Here is a 24,323-nt window from a genome sequence, read left to right on the forward strand (position 1 = left end):
CTTTCTGGTCTACCATCCCTCAGAGAGCTGGATGATAACCTCAGGATGAGTTCCTTGTGGTCACAAGATGGTTGCCACTGTGCCAAACACCACATCCTCACATGCGCACATCGACCGCTAGAAGGCTGAAGTTTCTCCCCCATGCCAGAGACTTCAGCCTTCTAGTGTTCGAGGTGCTACACACACACACACACACACACACAGTTGGAGAACCTCTTCCAAGAACCACTCAACAGATTTTCTTGGCAATTCTCCTTGGCCAGGTTGGTAAGGCTTGCCCAGACCATAGCTCCAAAGGAAGTCAGGAAGGTAAATCTTGGGTATTTACAGGGAGGCAGGCTCTACCCTCAGGAAAGGAAAGGAGGACAATGACTGATGGGAAAGTCATTCATATCTGCCACAGTGGGACGCTGGGTGGAGGGCCGTGTGGTTTGCTAGAACAGGGCTGTTCTGGGCTGGACTGGAGATGTAAATGTCACCATCTCTATGCAAACCTGAGCGCCAAGTGGCAAGACACAGACCTAGCAACGAACTGCTGGAACCGGGCTCACGGAGAGCATGCAAACAGCCTGCACTTTTATCATCTGATTAACATCAGGTGTTTTCAAATGAGGCTTGTTCTTGCTAAAAGCACACCTGGGTCTCAGACCTTCCATATCCTTAGGAAGCAAAATCAAACAGAACACCCCTCCGCCATTTTGTTGTGCTTTGTTCCTGTTTCTTGATGACTAGAACCAAATGTTGCCATACGCTCAGAAAATGCCCAGCGTTGGCATTTTTTAATTTTTTTTATTTAGTTTTATCTGGTCAGGGCACAGAGCCTTCAGTGAAGGAACCCTGTAATCTGTCCTTCATGAAGAACCATATAATTGAGCAATTGCTGTAATCGCTGAGGGCTGCTGTGTGGCAGTAAGCTTTGGGGTATTTTCCTTTTTTTTTTCTTTTTTTTTCTTTTTCTTTTTCTGGAAATGCCAGGAAAGGGAAGGCTCGCGTTGAGTCTTGGGCCTCAGTGTCCTCCCTCCAGGAGTAACTAAGGTGTGGACAGAGGCCTCGGTAAGCCGAGTGGACCCTGAACCGAGCTTAGCAGCATTTCCCAGGTTGATCTGGTGTTTTCTTTTTTTCTTTTTTCTTTTTTAAATATATATATATATATTTTATTGATTTCAGAGAGGAAGGGAGAGGGAGAGAGAGATAGAAACATCAATGATGACAGAATCATTGATAGGTTACCTCCTGCACACCCCACACTGGGGATCGAGCCTGAAACCTGGCATGTGCCCTGACTGGAATTGAACCGAGACCTCTTGGTTCACAGGTCAACGCTCAATCACCAAACCACGCCGGCCGGGCTGGAACTGGACATCTTGGGATCTATCTTCACATCCATCTCTCTCCTTCCTTCTCCCTGTGTGTGTCCCACTTATTGCCCCTACCTTCTAAGCATCTTTCCTATCAATTATGTCCATCCTCTCTATCCGCCCTCCATGATTAGCTTTAGCCCTCACTATTCTTTCTCTACATTTACAATGGCCTCAGAACCATTCTCCTGGTCAGAAAGATTTTTCTGAAGCACAAACATGGATGTCTCTCCACACCTGGAGTGGCTCCCCTTTGCTGCTGTAAGAGCCCAAGTCCTCAGCCTGTCGCTCGGGGCCCTGCTTCCCCTGTAGCAGCCTCACCCCCTGCTTCTCCCATGCACCCTCTTCCGACTCCCCAGCCTCACATCCCTGCTCTTCCGCTCACACCAACTTCTCTTCGCCATTGGCTGTCCTGGATCCTTACACTCTTACCTCTGCATCCAGGATTCCCTCTGCTGTGGCTGTCCTTCCGCTCCTCACCTCCTGGGGGACTCCTTCGTACCCCCAGGAGTCAACTGGAAAGGCACCTTCTCTGAGAAGCCTACCCCCAACTCCCAGGCAGGATCAGTGCCCGCTGTTTGGCTCCACTGTTACAGTGTTCACCGCAATGAGTTGTGGTTGTCTGTTGTCTGTCTTGAGGGCTCTGCTTCCCTGAAGAGCAGTAATTATGTGTATTATTCACCACTGTATTCCCCCATGCCGGGTCCAAAGCCTGGCACTTAATGGCTACTCATTACATGTCTGGCAAAGGAGTGGATGCACGGGAAAAAAGACATGGCAGCCAGGCCTTGGAAGACGGAGTGTGGTTTTGCACTAACGTGACAGCTGTTACTAAAGATGCTAACGAGAGAGCACAAGGTGACTCAGAGGTGAGTGGGCCTGTGACCCAGGGCAAGTGGGATGCTTGAAAGCTCCAAAAACCAAAAAGGAATGCCAGCAGACTCCCCTGCCGCCAGCAGGACTTCGCTTAGGCAGCTCTGTGTGCTTTGTGTCCACCTTGTAAATCACTGTCTGAGAACGGCCATGTTGCAGCAGGCTTGCCGGGGAACGAACGGGGGAGGGCTCTGCTTGGGGACCTTCCCCTGTCAGGCTATTGTAACAGGAATGTAGTGCACACCCACTGTGTGCTTGGCTTTTTGCTCTACCCTCTCATGAGATTTTATTTGATGTTCTCTCTCCACTCAGGAGATGGCAGTCTCACTGGGAAAGCTGGTATATACACATGGAATTATTAGAAGTCACAAGGCCATATGAGATCCATGTTAGATTGTAAGAAATGAGCTGGGAGCCCTGACTGGCTAGCTCAGTTGGTTAGACCATTGTCCTGATATGCCAAGGTTGTGGGTTTGATGCCAGGTCATGGCACATATAAGAATCAACCAATGAATGCATAAATAAGTGGAATAAGAAATCTCTCTCTCCCTCCCTCTCTCTCTCTCTCTCTCTCTCTCTCTCTCTCTCTCTCTCCCTCTCTCTCTCTCTCTCCAATAAATACATTTAAAAAAAATTAGCTGGGAGTAAACAGGCATCTAGGGGATGGATGGATGGATGGGTAGATGAATATGGATAGATGAGTAGATGCATATGGATGGATGGACACCTAGATGAATTGGATGGATGAACAGACAGAAAATGAAAAATTCTCTCGACTTGTAATTGCTTTCATCTAATAAGATACACGAAAAAATTATAATGCTTCCAAGTGCCAATCTTTCAACACTCCAAGTAGCACAATGATTTAGCCCAACTTAAAACACTCGCTATTGCTTTAAGCTGTGATACCGATGAATGAGGTGAGTTTTCGGAAGGTCGCAGGTATCGGTATGTTTTGGGCCCCAAATGACACCTTCTTCGCCCGCATAAAGTGCTAGTCCTGGCAGGAAGTCCCAGCAACTCCTCACCACTTAGGACTGAAAATAAGAGGCAAACAGGAAACCGTGTTTATTTTTTGCCACGAGTCAGCCAAACTCCCACACCTGTGCTGTGCATTTCCTGTTGGGTGGTGGTGTTGAGTCCAGGGAGAGAAGGGCGTTGCCCCACTCCCTTACTGTCACCTTGCTGGGTACAGAGTGTGTGAAAGGTTGCAGGGGCACAGCGAGAGACAGGTGCAGGAAAAAACCTCCCACCCTCCACCCAGGGTAACTCAGGAGGGCCGTTTTGAAACTCTCCCTAACACGAAGCCATTGCTTTTTGGCAATGGCCATGCTGGCAGGGAGGAGGCAGCATTTGATGGAAAGCCCTGACACAGTGGTTCTCAACCTTTCTTAATGCCGCGACCCTTTAATACAGTTCCTCATGTTGTGGTGACCCCCAACCACAAAATGGTTGGTCTTAGGCTCTACAGCAGGGGTCACGACCCACAGGTTGAGAACTGCCAACAGGGTCGCCTGAGGCCATCGGAAAACACAGATATTTACATTATGATTCATTAACAGTAGCAAAATTACAGTTGTGAAGTAGCAACAAAAATAATTTTATGGTTGAGGGTCACCACAGCATGAGGAACTGTATTAAAGGGTCTCGGCATTAGAAAGGTTGAGAACCCTTGCCCTAACAGAAATGACTGAGTCACCGGGTAGACCAAGCACTTCTGAAAATTGTTCTGTAGTGAGATGACTTGGAAGAAAACAGTAGAACCCTTAAAACCACGGGACGCGCTCTTTGTTCCTCAGCCTCGCTCACCAGGCTGGCCACGTCCGCCTTCCAAAGTCCTCCAGTGCGTTTTCTTTGTCCCACAGACTCCTCAAGAGAAGTGGAAGCGTGAGTACCTGTTCTAATTTAGACTGTTCTTTCAACTTCCTCTAAATTACTGTTATCATGGCCAGTCTTCCATGATGATGCACCTTGGGAGGCCAAGATGTCTCTGAGGTGCAGGCCCTTAATGAGGATCTTAGTCTGAGAGATGTAATTTGACGAGTCTGGCATTCATAGGCTCAGCTGGGCCTTGTCCCCGCTTGCCCTGAGCTCCCCTCACCCGTAGGAAGCACTCTGTTTGGTTCTTTTCCGTTTTCTCATGGCCGGGGCACCTGACCGTGTCTGTCTGCTTGGATCTGCCTGTCTGTTCTTCACCGAACAATAACATCACCATTGGACACTCACTAACAGGCAGACTGGAGAAATGCCTGAGAGGAAGTCCCAGCAGAAGGATGCCACAGATCAGTATGCTATACAGCTTGAATAAGAAGTAGAGGAGTTTGGCCGAAACCGGTTTGGCTCAGTGGATAGAGCGTCGGTCTGCGGACTAAAAGGTCCCAGGTTCGATTCCGGTCAAGGGCATGTACTTTGGTTGCGGGCACATCCCCGGTAGGGGGTGTGCAAGAGGCAGCTGGTCAGTGTTTCTCTCTCATCGACGTTTCTAGCTCTCTATCTCTCTCCCTTCCTCTCTGTAAAAAAACAATAAAAATATATATTAAAAAAAAAAAAAAGAAGAAGAAGCAGAGGAGTTTGCCTTTGAGTAAAGGGAAGTCGAGGTGAGATCAGTTAGTAACATTTAAAAACACAAAAGTAGGGAAGGATGAGTGGAGGGCATAGTGTTCCCTCATTTATCCCCCTCCTATTCTTACCACTGCCTGTCCAGAGATTAAATGACACATAAATATATGGGCCCTAGCTGGTTTGGCTCAGTGGCTAGAGCATTGGCTTGTTGGTTGTGGGTTCAATTCTGTTCAAAGGCACATGCCCAGGTTGCGGGCTTGATCCCCAACAGGGGCGTGCAGGAGGCAGCTGACCAGTGATTCTCATCATTGATATTTCTATCTCTCTTTCCCTCTCCCTTCCTCTGAAATCAATAAAAAATATATTTTAAAAATATACACAAATACTTGGTTACTTGAGGTTACGTTCACCCCCAAACAAAATCTCCTCTCGGGAGTGCCTTGCTGCTTGCTCTTTGGCCCCCTAGATGCTGACCTCGTATCTCCAACCAAAGGAAATGCTGAAGGGAAGACAATGACAGGCAGGCCTTGAACCGTAACTACAGTTTCCTTAGGCCAGATGGGTCTGTCCTTAATCCCACGTCCTACTAATTGGTAGGTCACTGCTGTTATGAACTCGCTAGCATTTGGGCCTGGTCTGGTCTGGATTTAAGAGAAGGAAATAAGACACAAATCCTTATGGGCAAAGATAATTGCAATGGGACACGCTATTTCTAACCAAAGTCCCTTCCTCATGGCCACTGGATTCGAGGGACTGTATCCTGCCAGGCTGGAGACGGAGGAAAGTGGGTGGGTAGCTTTGGGGAGTGTTTTGGAGGTGCCCCAAGACAAGCATTGCTATCTAATTACAGACATACCTCGAAGATATTGCAGGTTCTAGATCGCTGCAATAAAGCGAATATCGCCATAAAGCGAGTCACACAAATTTTTGGTTTTTAGGGCCTAGGAAAGTTATGTTTCCTCTCTAGTGTAGTCTATTAACTGTGCAATGCATTCTACCAAAAAAAAAAAAAGCAATGTACAGACCTTAATTTAAAAATACTTGATTACTAAAATATACTAACCGTCATCAGCGCCTTCAGGGAGTTGTCTTGTTTTTGGGCAACAACAGACTTGCTCAACGGAGGGCTGCCACAAACTTTCAACTTGTAAAAAAAAAAATAAAAAATTGGAATATTTGCAAAGAGCAACAATGCAAAGTGTGGTCCAATGAGGCATGCCACGAAAGGGCCATCTTCATTCTCCCCTTTCAGTCACGGGCAATCTTAGTCTTGTTGCCAGCAGGCATGTGCCCGATGGCAGGGTCATTGTCCCCGGCTCTCCGGTCCCCGGAGCTGAGCACAGACGGGGAAAGGACTCCGGGGGCTCTTTTGAAGGACAGGCTCCTCCGGTTGACTGTCTACTTGTTGCCCTTCCACCGTCTTCCTGCCTGAGCCTGGGGTGCAGTTTTAAAGACAACGGCCATCTCTCAACCAGGGGGACAGTAGCCACACACTCAGGAGTGTGCATGGGGGGGGTGTCTATGTGTACCGAGGCGGGGCGCCTTTATGCATATCCGTTTGGCACTGAGAAGTCGAAACCTTTATAAGTGAACTCATTTGTTCAGTCTGGACTTGAGTTATAAGAAGTAAAAGCTCTAGAAATCTCTTGACAAACAGAGCACCCATTTGTCCCCCCCCTTCCCTGCCCCCCCTCGCCCCCCCAGACCCAAGCAGGCTTGAGGCAGAGATGGCAGGCTCCGATAGCACGGTGCCATCCATCATGCTCCTCATTCCTTTGAGGGCTCGCATCTCCGAGGAACCAGACCGGAATAAACAGACCCCTGGCATCCTCTCACATGTTGCTCTCTGCCATCTATCTCTCAATAATTTCCAGGCGAGATGGTGAAAAGAAGCGACGGTTCATTCTGGGTCAGCTTCCATGGCAACTGACTGACGTTCGCCTTGAAGTCTTTCTTCTGGAAGTGTCTTTAGAAGAGAGAGGAGTCGGGGGTGGGGTGGGGGTGGGGTGGGGAGGGTGCGTAATGAGCAACCCCCATGTATTCTGAAGGAAATCAAGACAGTTGTTTACAATCTGGTGCTTTTCCCTTTTATCCTTTTTTTTTTTTTTTTTTTTCTTTTCTTTAGTTTGTTAGGAAGATACCTTCAGCTTGCTTCTCAGCCAGGCACGGGAGTTCACGTCAAAGCGGCTTTTGGAGTAAGAGGACGCAGGAGTTTACTCCAAGCATCTCATTATGAAACGAGAACAGCAGCTCCAGAATCGTTTGCTGCCCCGAGGTTTTGCTCTCACAGCGCTGGTGGCCCAGTTGTCGTCTTATTTAGAAAGCAGGGACTAGCCTGACAGTGTGAGCCAAGGCCTAGTTTTTAAAAAGTGCAGATTCTGAAGCAAAACCTCAAACCAGCACGTCAGAACCGTTAGGGTGGGACCCGGGACCCGGTCCCGGTGTGTGATTCTGGTGACCTTTGACTTCTTCCCCCCCCTAAGGGCCCAGGAGATTGTCTTGTCTCCTGGAAGCAAAGGAGAATAGGGCTGTGGTCGGCAAACTGCAGCTCGAGAGCCACATGCGGCTCTTTGGCCCCTGGAGTGTGGCTCTTCCACAAAATACCACGGCCTGGGTGAGTCTGTTTTGAAGAAGTGGCGTTAGAAGAAGTTTAAGTTTTAAAACATGTGGCTCTCAAAAGAAATTTCAATCGTTGTCCTGTGGACATTTGGCTCTGTGGACTGAAGAGTTTGCCGACCACTGGCCTAGCGAATAACCCAAAAGCAGCGCCTATTGAAATCGGCTAAGCTCGGTGCTCCGTGTACAACCTAATTGTGCTGGGGAAGATGCAAGGGAAAAGCCAGACTTGCCACCATTTAAAAAAAATACATTTTTATTGCTTTCAGTTCCCTTTCCCTCTGGCCTGTTTCAAAGCCCTCTGTGCCTTTTCCTACACAGGATTTAGGAGAAGAGTGATTCAACAGCCCTGGAATGACTCTCTCAGCAATCTCAGAGCCGTGCTGCTCTGGGAGGGACCTGGGTGCAGAGCCCAGCCTATGCCTGACAGACAGCGACCGAGGGCGCACCAGCCTTTCCAAGCCTCGATCAGACTCCGAGGTCAGCTGTTCAGGAGAGTGTGAGACTCCTAGAGTAAGGTGACCAGACATCCCGCTTTTAGAGCGACAGTCCCGATTTTTAACAAATTGTCCCGCGTTCCACGGCGTTTTAAAAAAGTTCTGATTTTTAGAAAGATTCTTTTAAATCTTTTGGACTTTTTTTTAAAATGCCGCGGGACGCGGGACAAATTGTTAAAAATCTGGACTGTCCCGCCAAAAGCGGTACGTCTGGTCACCTTATCCTAGAAGGACGCTGCCTTATCTCGTGAACATGACCTCAGACGAGGGACCAGAGGACTTTAGTTAAACGGCACCCAGAACGCCCATCGCCGTGACCAAGTCATTTGACCTCCGTGACCTACAGTTAACACGTTTGCAAAGTGAGAGTCCTACTGCCTGGCCTCCGGAAGGACTGCAGGGGGCTGAGGGACATAACCTTGGAGGAAGCTTTGGCTTCTGTGCACCTGGACTGTTTCAAGACTGAGTATTTCGTGCAACAGAATGAAAATGGAAAGCTATTCGTGGCAGCTAATTGCTTCCTTCAGGAAACGGTGTCTTCGGTTCTTAGAAACACTTGCCATCTGACCCTGCCCCTGGCAGAGCCGCAGCGGCATAGCCAAGCGCCGCCCGAACGGGAACTCATTCTGAGCTGTCAGGAAACAGGCTTCCGTTTCTGGAAAGAAAACAAAAGCTCGTTGCTGGGGTTTGATCACAAACCTGACCTTCACTTCACCTCCTCGGAATGTGCGGTGGATACTTATCAGAGTGCAGGCCCAGCATCCCATGACCTGGCCCTGGTGCCCCTCAGCCGGAGCCGGGGGCCTCTGGAAGCCACCTGTGCGCCGTGACGTCACCCCTGGCCACAGCCGGCTGCTCTAGGCACGGGCAGTGTGCCTGAGCCGGTCTAACCAGACTGCCTCTTCCAGGGGCCTGACGAAGGTCAGCCTCTCTGCGGACTGACGCCGTAAAGCTTAACCCAGAAATGGCTTAACAACCTTCCTCTTTGTGGCCATGAGAAGTGGGATTCTGGCCTGGCTGGTGTGGCTCAGTGGTTGAGCGTCGACCCATAAACCAGGAGGTCACGGTTCGATTCCCAGTCAGGGCACATACCTGTGTTGCGGGCTCCATCCCCAGTGTGGGGCATGCAGGAGGCAGTCGATCAATGCTTCTCTCTATCACTGCTGTTTCTCTCTCTCTCTCTCTCTCTCTCTCTCTCTCTCTCTCTCTCTCTCTCTCTCTCTCTCCCCCTTCCCTCTGTTAGGTCAATGCCTTCCATTGACTCCCACCCCAACTCACAGGAGAATTTATCCATAGAGGTGAAACTCAAATCAAAACCTATTATCTCTTTCTGGCTTTGGTCTCTCCTTCTCTTCCTCCCTTCTGCCCCTGGTCATTCTCTTTGTAATCATACACGTAAACAGAGAGGAAGATAGATGCACAAGGCATCTGTACGTGTGGTGAACAAAATTACAAAATTTCCCCACTGCTGTGCAAATTCCCGCCCCCCCACTCCACCACACACACAATAATAGGCTTTGTTATCCACACCCTCCACTCTCCACCAGCTGTTGGAAGCTTATAAGCCAACAAAACAAGGCTGTGGCCGGACAGAACTGAACGCAGAAGTGGACGAACCGCCTCCCGGGCCAGCAGTGCACTTGGATACAATGGAGAACACGGCGTGGCCTTTTCTGGATACTTGACCCGAGGCTGCCTTTTTGTAGCCGTCCCTTGTGTTAAAAACCCCCGAGTCACCAGTATGGAAAGTCCCCAAACAAGTGTTTTCAGATAATGAGTTTCACGGCCAAGCTTACGTGATAGCCTCCCTGCCCGACCCGGGCTCCCCCGTAAGGAGCCGCGGCCCGCAGGGAGGGGTGGGAGGAGGAGGAAGAAGCTGGCTGGAGAGACGTAGAAAAGAAAGGAGACGCATTGTTCCTGGGCTTCCGAAGGCTCTCCTGCTCCTGGTTCCTTTCCTTCTTAAGTTACGGGTCACGCTCCAGCCCTTAAAATAAAGCCCCCGGTGTCCTGCTGACGTTGGGTAGAGGGAGGTTCGGATATTTGTAGCAGAAGAAGCCTAGGTAATACCGAGAGATGATACGACTCCCCGACCCCTTTCCAACGAGGAAACTGAAGGTCAACGAAGGCCGGGCATTCATTGTACTAAGCTCTCAGCATTATAGTATCTCATTCAAACGTAACAATCCGACCACCTACTCCCGTTACTTCACTGGAAAAATGGGTGAGGTTGAGTAGCTTGCCCAAGGTCGAGAGTACAGGAAGTGCCAGAGTCGGGGATGGAACACAGGCTTTCTCATCCCAAAGCTGATGTCTTCACCACACCCTATGGGAGTGGTCGGCAAACTCAGTCCACAGAGCCAAACACCAACAAGACAACGATTGAAATTTCTTTTGAGAGCCACATTTTTTAAACGTAAACGTCTTCTAACGCCACTTCTTCAAAGTAGACTCGCCCAGGCCATGGTGTTTTGTGGAAGAGCCACACTCAAGGAGCCAAAGAACCGCATGTGGCTTAAGAGCCGCAGTTTGCCACCACGGCCCTATGGGACACAGTAAAATGAACCTGTCGGCAGTATTATCTCAATAATTGAATTCTTACCATCAGTTTATCTCACCTCGCTACAAACCTACATGGGCGGGCCATCAGGATGAGCCCCATTTGCAAAACCAGGACCCAGCAGAGTTGCCAGGTGTCCTGTGTTACCCTCCCCTTCCTCCAGCTCTGAACCCCCCCCCCCCCCCCCCCCCCCCCGCTCCACACTTCTTTGGCAGAAAATGGGTGGAGCTGAATAGAGGATGATTATGAGGAATCGCTTTTGGGAGAATGATAGTATCATGAAGCCGTTCACAGGGTGGTCTGGCCGGTGTGGCTCAGTTGGTTGAGCATCATTCCATGCACCAAGAGGTCGCCTGTTCGATTCCCAGTTGGGGCACAACCTGGGTTGTGGGTTCAATCCCCAGTAGGGGGTGTGCAGGAGGCAGCCAATGGACAATTCTCTCATTCTCTGTCATGGATATTTCTATTTCTCTCTCCCTCACCTTTCCTCTCTCAATAAAAAAACCCCACACCCACATATAAAAATGTTTACAGGGTGAAAAATACTCTAAACACACTCAGATCTACCATGAATTACATCTGGAAATTAATCTGGGCCTTAGATTGTATAGCAAGGTAATATATTTCAAATATTAACTTATGTCCTCTCTTTTTTGGCCCTTCTATTTTATTTTTACTTTTTAACAGCAAAGCTATTTTATGATTATTGATTCAGGGAATGATGTAAAGAAGGAAGCAAATGGGGGGAAATATTTTTTCCTGTTTCTGAAGTTTTCAAAGCCTTGGGTGTTAGGTCTCTCAGCTTACATAAATATTTCTTGGAAAACATCTCGAATAAGAGGAAAGCCGCATAGGAACCATACAGACCAGAACAAGGAAGTCTCTTTGGTGACTTGCTTGGACCAGGGAGGAGGACAAATTAGGTGGCACGGCCCATGCAATGCCCTTATAACCAGGCTCCGTTAAAGGGCTAATAAGCTCATGAGACCTCTAGTTGCCCTACAATTAAAAAAAAATATATATTTTCTTTAATTAATTTCAGAGAGGAAGGGAGAAGGAGAGAGAGAGAAACATCAATGATGAGAGAGAATCATCTATCGGCTGACTCCTGTACGCCCTCTACTGGGGATCAAGCCCGCAACATGGGCATGCGCCATGACCGGGAATCCAACCTTGACCTCTTGGTTCTTAGGTCGATGCTCAGCCTCTGAGCCACGCCGGCCAGGCAGACTGTATGTGACCCATAGTACAAAACACAATCCCAGCGCAGGAAGAGACCTCCCAGGAACTGAAATTAAGTTTTCACCAGCCTGGGGACAGGGGGGTTTGACATAGAAATTAGACTGAATTTCAAAGATCCAGGTTGTTTCTCTCGTGCCCTCAGCGCCTGGGCGGAGATTCACACCCATGACAGTGTACACCAGTGACTGCAGCCCAGGAGAGCACCCCGGCGGAGCCCTGTCTCCCAGGGGGCCTGGGGAAAGGACGGAGAGGGAGGGGCTCCGGGCCACAGTGTGGGGGCCTCCGAGCCGCCGAAGGGCCAGGCCACGCTTCGCTGCCCGGTCAGCTTCCTTAAAAGGACACGTTGTCTCTTGATCATCATCCAGAGAGGGGACGTCAAACAATTTCGAAACACTTCTTCTCAGGGCAAGGGCCAGGCGTTACGTAATCCTAAAGAAAGACCGGCTGGCAGCCCAAGGCCCGAGGCCGAGGCTGAGCCCGCTCCAAGGGCATCAGGAACCCTGGTCCCCTGGAAACAGTGGGCTAGGGCCGTGGTCGGCAAACCGCGGCTCTCGAGCCACATGCGGCTCTTGGGCCCCTTGAGTGTGGCTCTTCCACAAAATACCACGGCCTGGCGAGTCTATTTTGAAGAAGTGGCGTTAGAAGACGTTTAGGTTTTAAAAATGTGGCTCTCAAAGGAAATTTCAATCGTTGTCCTGTTGATATCTGGCTCTGTGGACTGATGAGTGTGCTGACCACTGGGCTATGGCTTTGGACTCTCGGGCCCCGAGGCCATGGTTGGCATTTCCCTCTGAGAGGCGCTGCCGACGCCCCCTGGTTAGCCAGAGCGGAGGGAGGAGAACGCCACGGTCACACGTGAATCGGCTTCCCTCTGATTGACGGCCGCACATCCCGTCTCACTGCCAGCTTCCTGCACGCTCCGAGCTCCGAGCTCCGAGCTCGACGATGCCTTGGGGAACAACGCACACCACCGAGGGCCAGAGGGGCGCCTCCTACAGCCACAGTAGGTTCTTGGTCTTTCTACGGAAAGCACTGTCCGAGGACCCATAGGAACAGGACTGCCACCTGCGCGGTTGTTAGAAAGGCCGGACTGTGGGCCTCGCCCCGAGGCGGGCCCAGGGGACCTTTCAGGGCAGTGGAAGGCTCTGTGTGATTTTATAACCGTGGGTACGGGTCGGGATGCTTTTGTCCGAACCCAGGGAATGGACCACACAGAGAGTGAACCCTGAGGTGAACTGTGGAACGGGGTGATTCTGATGTGTCCACGTGGGTTCATCAACTGTGAACAGATCTGCTCTGGTGAATGATGTGGACAATGGGGGAGGTTGTATACGGGAAATCTCTGTATCTTCCCCTCGGTTTTGTTTTAAACCTAAAACTTCTCTAAAAAATATGAAGTCTTAAAAAAAAAAAAAAAAAATGAGGTCCCCAGCTGCTCCAGCAGGATTCTTTGTGAAAGCAGCTGTGTGAAATCAGAGCAGGCGCATGGAGCAGCGGGCAGGCCCTGGAGTTAAACCACCGCGTTCACATCCAGCCCTCGTTGCCTTTTTAGCCCTGGGGCCTGCAGCAACATGCTCTCTGGGCCTCAGTTTCCTACCCTGTAAAATGGGACGATGAGCCCTAATGGGTTTGGCTCAGGGATAGAATGTCAGCCCCGGTTTGATCCTGGTCAAGGGCGTGTACCTTGGTTGTGGGCACACCCCCAGTGCGGAGTGTGCAGGAGGCAGCTGATCAATGTTTCTAACTCTCTATCCCTTTCCCTTCCTCTCTGTTAAAAAAAAAAAAAAAAAAAAAAAAAAAAAAAAAAAAAAAAAAAAAAAAAAAAAAATCAATCAATCAAATATATAGTATATATTTTTAAGTGGGACAATGATAATGAATTTAGTCCTCAGGGTCGTTGTAAGGATTTGACGAAACAACATAAATAAAACATTTAGCATAGTGCCTGGTGCACTGAGCCCACAGTAAATATTAGTATTTTCTCCCTGGCTGGTTTGGCTCAGTGGATAGAGCATCAGCCTGCAGACTGAAGGGTTCCAGGTTCAAGTCCGGTCAAGGGCACGTACCTCGGTTGCAGGTTCCCGGTTCTGTCGGGGTGTGTGCAGGAAGCAACCAATCGATGTGTCTCTCTCACATCAATGTTTCTGTCTCTCCCTCTCTGTAAAAATGAATGGATTAACAACAATAACAACAATTAGCATTTTAAGAGGAAGTGTTTTGTGTTTTGGATACCTAACAAAGGTGCCGAATCAGTCTTGGAGATTCCTCCACGTTCCTTCTTTCCAGCTGCAGAGGACACCGTGAGTGATTTTAACTGCTTCCGGCGGGCTCCTGCTAAGCGGTGGGCAGTTCTGCCAATTCTTGGAGGGAATGGCTATCTCACTGTTTCTCCAACTGTATCCACCCCACTTGTCACTCTTTTTAAAAAATCATCTCCACACACAACCCATGTGTGTTATTTTTACTTAAATCAGTTTACAATGAATTTGTTCTTTTTAAAGCCACATCCAAGCAATAGACAGCGTCTATGAAGTCAGTAGCTGTGTTTCTTTAATCCACATTAAAGTGGAACCGTAACCATGGAAATAAAAGCATCCACACACACATCAAATGTTCCTGAGAGCTCCAGGAAGCCCCTCCATTCTTCTTTTATTTTTTTAAATCCTCACCCAAGGTTATTTTTCTGATGATATTCAGAGAGAGTAGAAGAGAGAGGGAAAGACAGAAACATCAATGTGAGAGAGACAAGTCGATTGGTTGCCTCCTGCACAAGCCCTGACCAGGGCCTGGGCCAGGGCGGAGCTCGCAACCAAAGTAGGTGCCCTTGACTGGAATCGAACCCGGAACCCTTCGATCCATGGGCCAACGCTCTATCCACTGAACCAAACCAGCTAGGGCTCCTCCATTCTTACATTTTATTAACTCCCAGCTGCCGCTCTGAAGATTTTGACTTCATGTCTCTCCACCCAAGTGATTTGAGCAAATCCTTTTGGCTTCCCTCTCATCCAGCTCAGCTGGGACCAGAGTGCCTTGCCCAAGATAACTGAGTTCGCAGGCGGGAAGGTGGGGCCACAGCTTTTCTAAAAGACAAGCGGGAGGCGTCCTTGCTGACCTTTGTCTTGTCCCTGTGACTGTTTCCAGCCCCCATCCCTCCACATCACTGTGCTGGCTCAGACCGCAGAGCAAGAAGTCATTGCTAAAGGCCATGGCTTTCATTTGCCGCTTGCCAACCTCAGAAGGGCCGGCTATCTGTGGGCGTGATCAGGGTTTCTCTCACGTTACCAGACAAACAACGGCTGGGCTGGCTCCTTTCCTGCCCTCCTGCTGGTCACAAAGCGGATTTCAAAGGATGCGTCTCAGGGGCCAGATTCCATTCCCCTTAAATATGTGAGGCTGCAGCGAAAGGAATGCTGAGCCTCCCACCAGGGCGGCCTGCGGCCCAGTTGTTGCTGCTCCGTGTTTTCCTCTCAGAATCACCCAGCAACATGCTGGCCATCCTGGACCACGGTCAGTGATGTCCGAGGAAGGAGGACAAATGGGCAGCATCGCTCTGCTCTGCTTCACGGCCTGCGTGACCATGTGCTCGGGCATCGTGTTATCCACAGTCAGGTCGGTTCAGGAAATATTTTCCGAGGGTCCCAGGCAAACCACGAGTGCCAAATACTGCGAGGTCACAGGCCAGCTCTGGCATCTTGCATCCCTCACCAAAGAGGGAGGTGTCTAGATCAGTGGTCTGCAAGCCACATGCGGCCCTTTGGCCCCTTAAGTGTGGCTCTTCCACAAAATGCCACGGCCTGGGCGAGTCTATTTTGAAGAAGAGGCGTTAGAAGAAGTTTAAGTTTAAAAAACTTGGCTCTCAAAAGAAATTTCAATCGTCGTACTGTTGATATTTGGCTCTGTGGACTAATGAGTTTGCTGACTCATTAAGTCATGCCTTACTCAGGTAAATCCTGCCTTCTGGGGTGTGTGTGTGTGTGTGTGTGTGTGTGTGTGTGTGTGTGTATAAAGCCCCCAAGGGGGAATAGATATGGTTCTTGGAGGTGAAAATATTGTGGATACATACTACATTGCTCGATTCTACCCAACAGAATCCTATTCTTTAGGGAGAAATGGAATCTAATTTAAGTAATTAACTTCATTTAAGTTTAATTTTTTTTCTTAGTGTGGAGTGATAATGGGGAAAAACAGCAGAGAAACACTCATGTGAATGATCTGTGTTTCCAAGGTGCTTCTCTTTGGACCTAGCCATTCTGTCTTTGTTCTCTCTCTGGAGGAAGAGTCTCCGCAAGAGGCACATGTGCAAAGTGGCTGACTGCATCGTCTTTTAAAACAGTGGAGCAACCTCCCTGGCCAGTTTGCTCAGTGGTTAGAGCATCAGCCCTCAGACCGAAGGGTCAAGAGTTTGATTCCCAGTTAAGGGTTCATAGCCGGGTTGCGGGTTTGTGTGTACGGGAGGCAGTCAATTAATGTGTCTCTCTTCCCTAGATGTTTCCCTCTCTCCCTCTCTTCTGCCCTCTCTAAAAATTAATGGAAAAAAAATTAATGGAAAAAAATATCCTTGGAGTGAGGATTAAAAACAAGTAAGCAAATAAATAAATAAATAAAATAGTGAAATAAGCTAAATGCCCATCAATTGGAAATGGTTGAAAACCTACGTGCATCTGTAGTATGAGATACTATATGTCAGCTAAAAGGAATAAGGTAAATCTAGAAACAGAGAAATTGACGTGGAAGAACTTCAGGTCATATTATTGGGTGGAAAAAGAAATCCACAGAATATATATACATGATCATATTTATAGCAAAACAAACGTCCAACAGATCTGTGTTTCCATGTGCAAATACTATATATGTAAATGCCTGCCAAAGTGATAAACCCAGCTAGGTTACCTCTGGGGAGAGGGATGCAATTGATGGTGAAAGGGGTACATCCAGGTTTGTTTTACATGAAAATGATTGTGATTTGGGTTGTAGATGTTATGTCCCCAAATGGAATCTTAACTGATACATCAAATTATTATCAACATATCGGTAGCCCTGTCAGAGAAGATAAGAAAAGGCCACAGGGGAGCCCTGGAAGCGGGAGAAATCTCCCAGAAAGAGGCCGTAGAATGGGGAGAAGAATGAAAGGAGATTTCAGGGGAACCTCAATACGAGGGACGGTTCAGCTAATGAGTCTTTAAGAGTCAGAAAACTGAAAGGTGGTGTGAAACCTAGGGCTATGCCACTCAGATCCCCTTCAAGAAAAGATTGCCTGCCCTGGCCAGGTGGCTCAGTTGGCTGGAGTGTTATCTGGTACAGCGACAAGGTTGTGGGTTCAATCCCCGGTCAGAGAACACATGGGAAGCAACTGATCGCTCTCTCAATCTCTCTCTCTCTCTCTCTCTCTCTCTCAAAACAAAAACAAAAACAAAAACAACAACAACAACAAAAAAACACACCAATAAACATATCCTCGGTGAGGATATAAAAAAAGAAAAATCTAAAATAATAAAAGTGTAATATGCTAATTAGACCAGACATCCTTCCAGAAGACCTTCTGGACGAAGTAGAGGCTGGGAGGAAAGCCTGGGTACCAGGTGCCGGAGAGAAGCCGGTGTCGGCACCGGGGGGAGGAAGGCCTCCTCTTGCATGGATTCCGTGCACCGGGCCTCTAGTAACTAAATAAAGGACTCGCTGTGAGGAGTGTAGTTGATCGACGGCCTCCAGCTGTTACCTCCACTATGGTCCACCTCAGCGTCTAAGGCTGTGCGTTGAGTAAGGCAATGGTACCTGAGATCTCTTCTGGTTAGGACAGCCCTGCCAGTGACCGAGCAAAGTCCCCCCCCCCCCCCCCCCCCCCCGCAGGCCTCCCCTAGCTCCAGACCGTCCGTTGGGCTGGTAGAGACGGTCACATCTGCTGGCACTGAGCTAGCCCCTCGGCCCCGGTACGTCTTCTGCACGGCTCACTCACTCCAGCATCTGCTTCCCAGACAACCCGACTGGCGCAGAGGATGCTAAGAGGCCCCACGAGTTAACACGTATTGCCTGACTTGGTTAAATAAGTGTTTAATAAGCGCTAAAGTGAGGAGGTAGGAGGTTAGTGTTTCTTCAATGAAACTTACCAAATACCAACCCAAACTACCCAATACAGGTATTCTTACTCAAAGCAATTCACTCCCCAACTCATGTGCTCAGCCCTTCCCGGGTTTTTTATTTCCGCTAACCCAAAACATAACCATATTTCATCCGTAGTCCTTCCAAATGCTATCCATTTTTATTGTCTTACTTGCCTCTTAAATTTTATCTTGCAGCCCTGGTGGTTTTGACTCAGTGGGTAGAGCATCAGCCTGCAAACTGAGGGGTCTCAGGCTTGATTCCGGTCAAGGGCACATGTCCGAGTTGCAGGCTCAATTCCCGGTGGGGGGCCAATAGAATTAATGGATCAATTCTATCTCTCTCTACCTCTCACTTCTTCTCTGAAATCAATAAAATATATATATTAAAAATTGCAATCAAATATTATGCAGAGAAAGTAAAACAAGGATGAACTAATAAATCATGGGTAAAGGATTTCATTGAAGCCCTTTGTGGATGTCACTACTATATTATAGCATAAACCACAACCTTTCAACATGTAACTCTGTATGGCAAAAGCTCTGTACAATCAGATGAACTTGTAAGGCAAGTACTAACTCTGTTCCCAGAACACAATGGCCAATAGAATTAATTGAAAAGTTTCTTGTTTCTGAGAATATAACCATTTATTTCACAAAGACAAAGGTACATTTTCTCTTACTTCCTTTTATGTCATTTTACCCACATTCTTCTTCCAAGAAAAGCATTCATATCTGGTCATTTCCTTCTTATAAGAAAAACAACAAAGCAGATAAAAATCTCTCCCCGATGCTAGAGAGCTGGTAGCCCTGGAATACTAATGCAACTTTCTACTGTTTTCGTTTGAGGGTCGGCCAGCAAACTGCCACCCATGGGCTTAATCTGGCCCACCACCTGTTTTTATAAATAAAGTTTTATTGGAACACATCCACGCTCTTAGTTTATGTGTTGTCCATGGCTGCTTTCCTACTACAACAGCAGAGTGGAGTCATTGTGACAGAGACTATCTGGCCTAGAAAGTCTAAAATATTATTGGGGGGGAAAATTGCAACTTCTGTCCTAGTTTAAAAAGTATGGCATGTTTTTGCATTTCTATTTATCCATTCTTTATTATTCATTCACTAGAGGCCCAGCGCACGAAATTTGTGCCAGAGCAGGCCTTCCTTCCCGTGGCTGCTGGCACCAGCTTTCCTCTGGCACCTGGGACCTATACTTCCCTCACAGCCCCAACTTCATCCAGAAGGTTATCCATAAGGGTATCTGGAAGGATGTCTGGTCTAATGATCATATTACGCTTTTATTATTATAGATAACATTCTAACTGATATCTTAACATGTTAATATCATCTATATACACTGAGTGGCCACATTATTATGATCTCTGAACACATAATAATATGGCCACTCAGTGTATATCCTATATAATAAAAGGCTAATATGCAAATTGTCCCCTCAATCAGGATAAATTTAAACGTCAAGAACAACAACAACAAGATTAGTCCTCACAGGAGACGGGAAATAAAACATCTGTGGCTTTAAGAGAAATAAAAAGGCACTTATGCCCCGATCCCAGGTGTCCCTTTCTTTCCTTTTGGAAAGACTGCCTCTCGACATAGAAACGATGATAGCCTTCTGAAGTGCTTTTGATCCTCGGATCTTTGACGTCACAGACCCCCCTCGGTTAGTGGAGCAACAGCTTCCTAGGAATTCATCAAAGATATCGTGAGAACAGGAGCCCGGGGAGGAGGAGGTCTGCAGTGACAGGCAACCAGGGAGATTCCAGGCGTGGTCAGCTGCTCCAGAGGTGGGGCGACCCAGGCCACAAGTCTGATGCCCAGGAGGCTGAGTGTGGGTTTCTGGTTACCAGCTGCCCTCTGTCCAGCGCTGGGCTGGGGACCCTTCAGGTTCCCCTTGAGCACGAATGAACATAGGTCTCCTGTGATGCATGGGCCCCTCCTCCTGAGCTTCTTTATCTCTCTGCTGTCTCCTTCTCGAGGCAGGAGGAGACAGTTGATTGCTCTGACGTGAACTGTGGGCTCAACCATACTCTCAAGACAGAGAAACCAGCACGTCTCAAAGCAGGCCCTCATTTTTCATATGACAAGTACTTTTTTTTGTTTCGGTTAATCCTCATCAGAGGATACTTTTTTCCATTGATTTTTTTTTTTAGTGAAACGGAGGGAGAAGAGAGGGGGAGAAAGAGAGAGAGAAACATCAGTGTGAGAGAGACACATCGATTGGTTGCCTCCCTCCCACAACCCAGGCACGTGCCCTTGGCTGGAATAGAACCCGAGACCCCTTGGTCCTTGGGGCCGGCGCTTTAACTACTGAGCAACAGCAGTCGGCACAACCAAGTACTATTTACTTCAAAAAGGTGTTTACATGAATCATAAAAATACTAGTAAGCAAACTAAACAAAGAGAGAGAGAGAGAGAGAGAGAGAGAGAGAAACCACAAAATTCTTATTACCTATCAATCCTACCACACAAGGAAGCCTCTGTACAATATTGCTGTGTATTTATTCACACAGCTGTGGCTTGAATGTTGCTCACCCACCCCCTCCAAAGATATGTCGAAGCAATTCCATTAAGGATCTCAAAATGAGGTCATCCTGGATTGTCTGGCAGGCCCTGAGTCCAACGATGAGAGTTCTGCTATGAAGAAAACCCAGAGGAAAAGGCCAGGCAGGGAGGGAGGCGGAGTTCCCATGGATGAGGCCACAAGCCAAGGAAAGCCTGAACCTCAAGAACCGAGACCCTCCGGAGGGAGCCCTGGAATTCAGACCTCAGGCGTTCCGAGTGATGGGAGAGTAAGTTTCAGTCGTCATCAGCTGCCAAGTGTGTGGCATTTTGTTCCAGCAGCTCCGGGAAGCAGAAACAATGCATTTGCTCAGTAAATATTTACAGGATAACTAGGAGCCATGATCCAAGGAGCTGATGAACGAAGACACCAAACTTTTCAAAGGTTTCTCTGCAAACATAGAAATAAATGTGTATTTTAATGAGTCATAAAAGTTATGAACTCGCATTTTTCACCTCATATTATAACAATAAACCAATCTGGCTTTGCCTTGGAAATTACCACATTTTGCTCAAGCAGTCCTTGATTTTTGACTTGAGCTTATTTCTAATTTTTTTATTACCCCAAAAACCATTCTTTAAGTCTGATGCACACTTTTAAGTATGTCCTTAATTTTATTTATTTATTTATTTATATTAATTTTAAATATATGTTTTACAGAGAGGAAGGGAGAGGGATAGAGAGAAACATCGATGAGAAAGAAACATCGACCAGCTGCCTCCTGCACACCCCCCACTGGGGATGTGCCCACAACCAAGGTACATGCCCTGGACCGGAATCAAACCTAGGACCCTTCAGTCTGCAGGCTGACGCTCTATCCACTGAGCAAAACCGGTTTTGGCTCTCCTTAATTTAAAAAAAAAATGGAATTCTGCAATCAAAGTCTCTGCCAGTTGTGAACGTGTTGTGTCTCAGCTCCAAACGGACCCTTCCTTTGGCAGCTTTGAAAGCTAGGAGCTGGGTGGACCCTGCAAACCTTTCTCCTCTACCAGCTGGCACAGTGACAGGCTTTGTCCATAGAGGGCGCCAGAGGGACATTGCAACCCATGGAGCGGTGGCAGGAAGGCATCCTGGGTCCCAGGCCTCCATCTGTCATGTGGCAGGGAAGTCCAGCAGCCCCACAGTCCTGTTCCAACCACTCTCTGGGGCCACACTCCCCCAGTAGCTCTGGCCATGGCCTCAGGCCTCTGCCTCCCCTTCCCATGGGCACATGGCCTCCTACGGGGAAAGTTGCCTCACCACCGCTGGCTGGGTTCCCAGTGGCGGACACGTGGTCCTACATCTCGACCTTGGGCTGGGGTGTTGGAACCCTCTTCGTCCTTGAGTCCTCCCTGTCCCTTTTTCCCAGCCTACGAGCAATAGCTTCGTTTTGCACATGCTAACTTCTGGGACTTTTAGAGGCGTTACTTTCACGCGTTAACAATTTATTTTGATTAAAATGCTCTCATTCAAATAACTGGCACGTGTTCAATTTCCTGACTGACATCAAATCTAAATGTGTTTACGTTTCCAAATTAACTTTCAGAGCCGTGGCTCCAATGTAAAATTCCTTCCCAAGCCTAGGGCCTAGCCAGTTCTGAATATTTTCTTCATTTGAAGCGATGAAAATATGATAAGAGGTTATCCCTATCCATTGTTTCCGTTTGCATTCCTTCACTTACTAATAAGGTGGAGGGAAAGTTATTTGAGTAGACAATATATTGAAAGGAGTTGTAACCAGCCAATAGTGGTACCTCTGGGGAAGGAAACGAGAGAGGGAGAAGGGGAGGGCGGACCCCACTTTTTACTCTAAAATGTTGCACAGTGTCCAAATATTATACAAAAATAAAATATTTGTGTATTGTTCAAATAACTAAATATACATACATTATGAAAAGGGCAGCCCGGCCCTCTGACGACACATGTGTGCTGCAGCTCAGCATTGCCTTCTTCAGCAGAGCTGAGCAATCCAAAGGAAATGGGGCCCCGGCTGGTTTGACTCTGTGGATAGAGCGGCGGCCTGCGGACTGAAGGGTCCCGGGTTTGAGACCTGTCGAGGCCATATGCCCTCGTTGTGCACTCGATCTCAGTAGGGGGCATGCAGGAGGCAGCCAGTCAGTGATTCTCTCTCATCATCAGGTTTTCTATCTCCCTCTCCCTTCCTCTCTGCATACAGGCAGTCCTCAGGTTACTTTGGACAACGTCGTTCTACGTCGCCATCTCCCATTTATTTACATACCGGTATATATATATATATATAAAGGTCCGACATTTTGTCGTATGTATATATGTGCTTTGTTTTTTATTATTTGTTTACCACAAGTAAAGGTCATCAATTGTCATCTTCCTTTTAAAATTTGTTTTCACTGTTTCATTTTATTACTGCTGTGTATGTGCTCCATGTAAGTGTTGTAGGTGCTTATGTAGATGGGTTCCGGCTTACGGCGAAAATCGCCTTACCTTGTACCTTAGGAACGGATCTCTGATGTAACTCAAGGACCTACTCTCTGTCTCTCTGTCTCTCTGTCTCTCTCTCTCTCTCTCTCTCTCTCTCTCTCTATATATATATATATATATATATATATATATATATATATATATAGAGAGAGAGAGAGAGAGAGAGAGAGGGGCCTGGTGCAAGGGCGGGGGGAGGGGAGGTTTCCCTCAGCCTGGCCTGTGCCCTCTCACAGTCCGGGAGTCCTGGCTCTTTACTGTCTGCCTGGTTGCTGCTCTTTAATACTTGACTCGCTGCTGCTTAGCACTGCTGTGGAAGCAGGAGAGGCTCCCGCCACTGCTGCTGCGCTCACCAGGCCATGAGCCCAGCTTCTGGCTGAGCAGCGCTCCCCCTGTGGGAGAGCACTGGCCACCAGGGGGCAACTCCTGCATTGAGCATCTGCCCCCTGGTGGTCAGTGTGCATCATAGCAACTGGTTGTTCTGCCATAATGGTCGCTTAGGCTTTTATATTACATAATTTTTTAATTTTTAATTTTTTAAGAAATGAAGAGGGGAATGGCAGCCAGCAGGAATCGAGCAGATCGCCCTACATCTGGAAGGATTGGGGAGTGATGGAATAAAGAGAAGAGGTACAAGCATGTGGGGTGGAGTTGTGGAGGCGGGACATGGAGGGGAAGAAAGGGAGAAGGTGAGACCGGAAAGCATGGGCTTTGTGAAGAGAAAGGTCTGTCTTAAGGATGTTTGGAAATGCAGAGGGTCATCACAGACCTCACTAGTGGAATTCTCACTTCTCCACCCCCTCCAACGTGACTGAGTCAGGACCTGTGCTAGTTTTCAAAGCTTTTTGGAGTCGTTCCTATTTATTTCCGCTGTATTGATGTTCTGACACTGACCTTTGAGCCCGTCCAGGATATTGATTTGTGTAACATTTGTTTAATGTTTGTCTCTCCCATGAGTTGTGGACTCACATACGGGATTAAGAGTTGCCAGACAACAGTTAAAATACTTTAAGACATGGCTTTCTAAAGACCCCCCAAATCCCAACTTCCCTCCTTCAGAAAATAGATGTGCTGTCAAGGGATTAAGAAGCAGGGAAAACACATCTGTTGTTATTCTGGTATAAAAACTCACATCATGTACAGGGTGCTGCTTAGAAGAATTGCATGATCTGAAATCAGCTACACACGAGTGTATGGATTTCTCCTGATGCAAAATATAAACACTAATTTAAGTCAAGGTTATTTTTACACCTTGACTTAAATTAGTGTTATATTAGTTTTTGCCCTCTATCCTGTATCTCCTTTCAAAAAAATTGACTTTCTTGACTGCTGACCTTTATTAACCTGCTTATTCTTAATAGCAAAGTTCAACATGTTGGTTCAACCATCTCTTTAAGAAGATAGCAAAAACCAGAATATGAGGCCACAAGGTAAGTTTTTTTGGATTTAGTTGATTTTACTTACAACTGTTTTTTTACATTTCAGAGCATTACACAATTATAATTTTCT

The sequence above is a fragment of the Pipistrellus hanaki genome, assembly GCF_964339955.1.
Source record: "Pipistrellus hanaki genome assembly, chromosome: 16".
Classification (NCBI taxonomy): domain Eukaryota; kingdom Metazoa; phylum Chordata; class Mammalia; order Chiroptera; family Vespertilionidae; genus Pipistrellus; species Pipistrellus hanaki.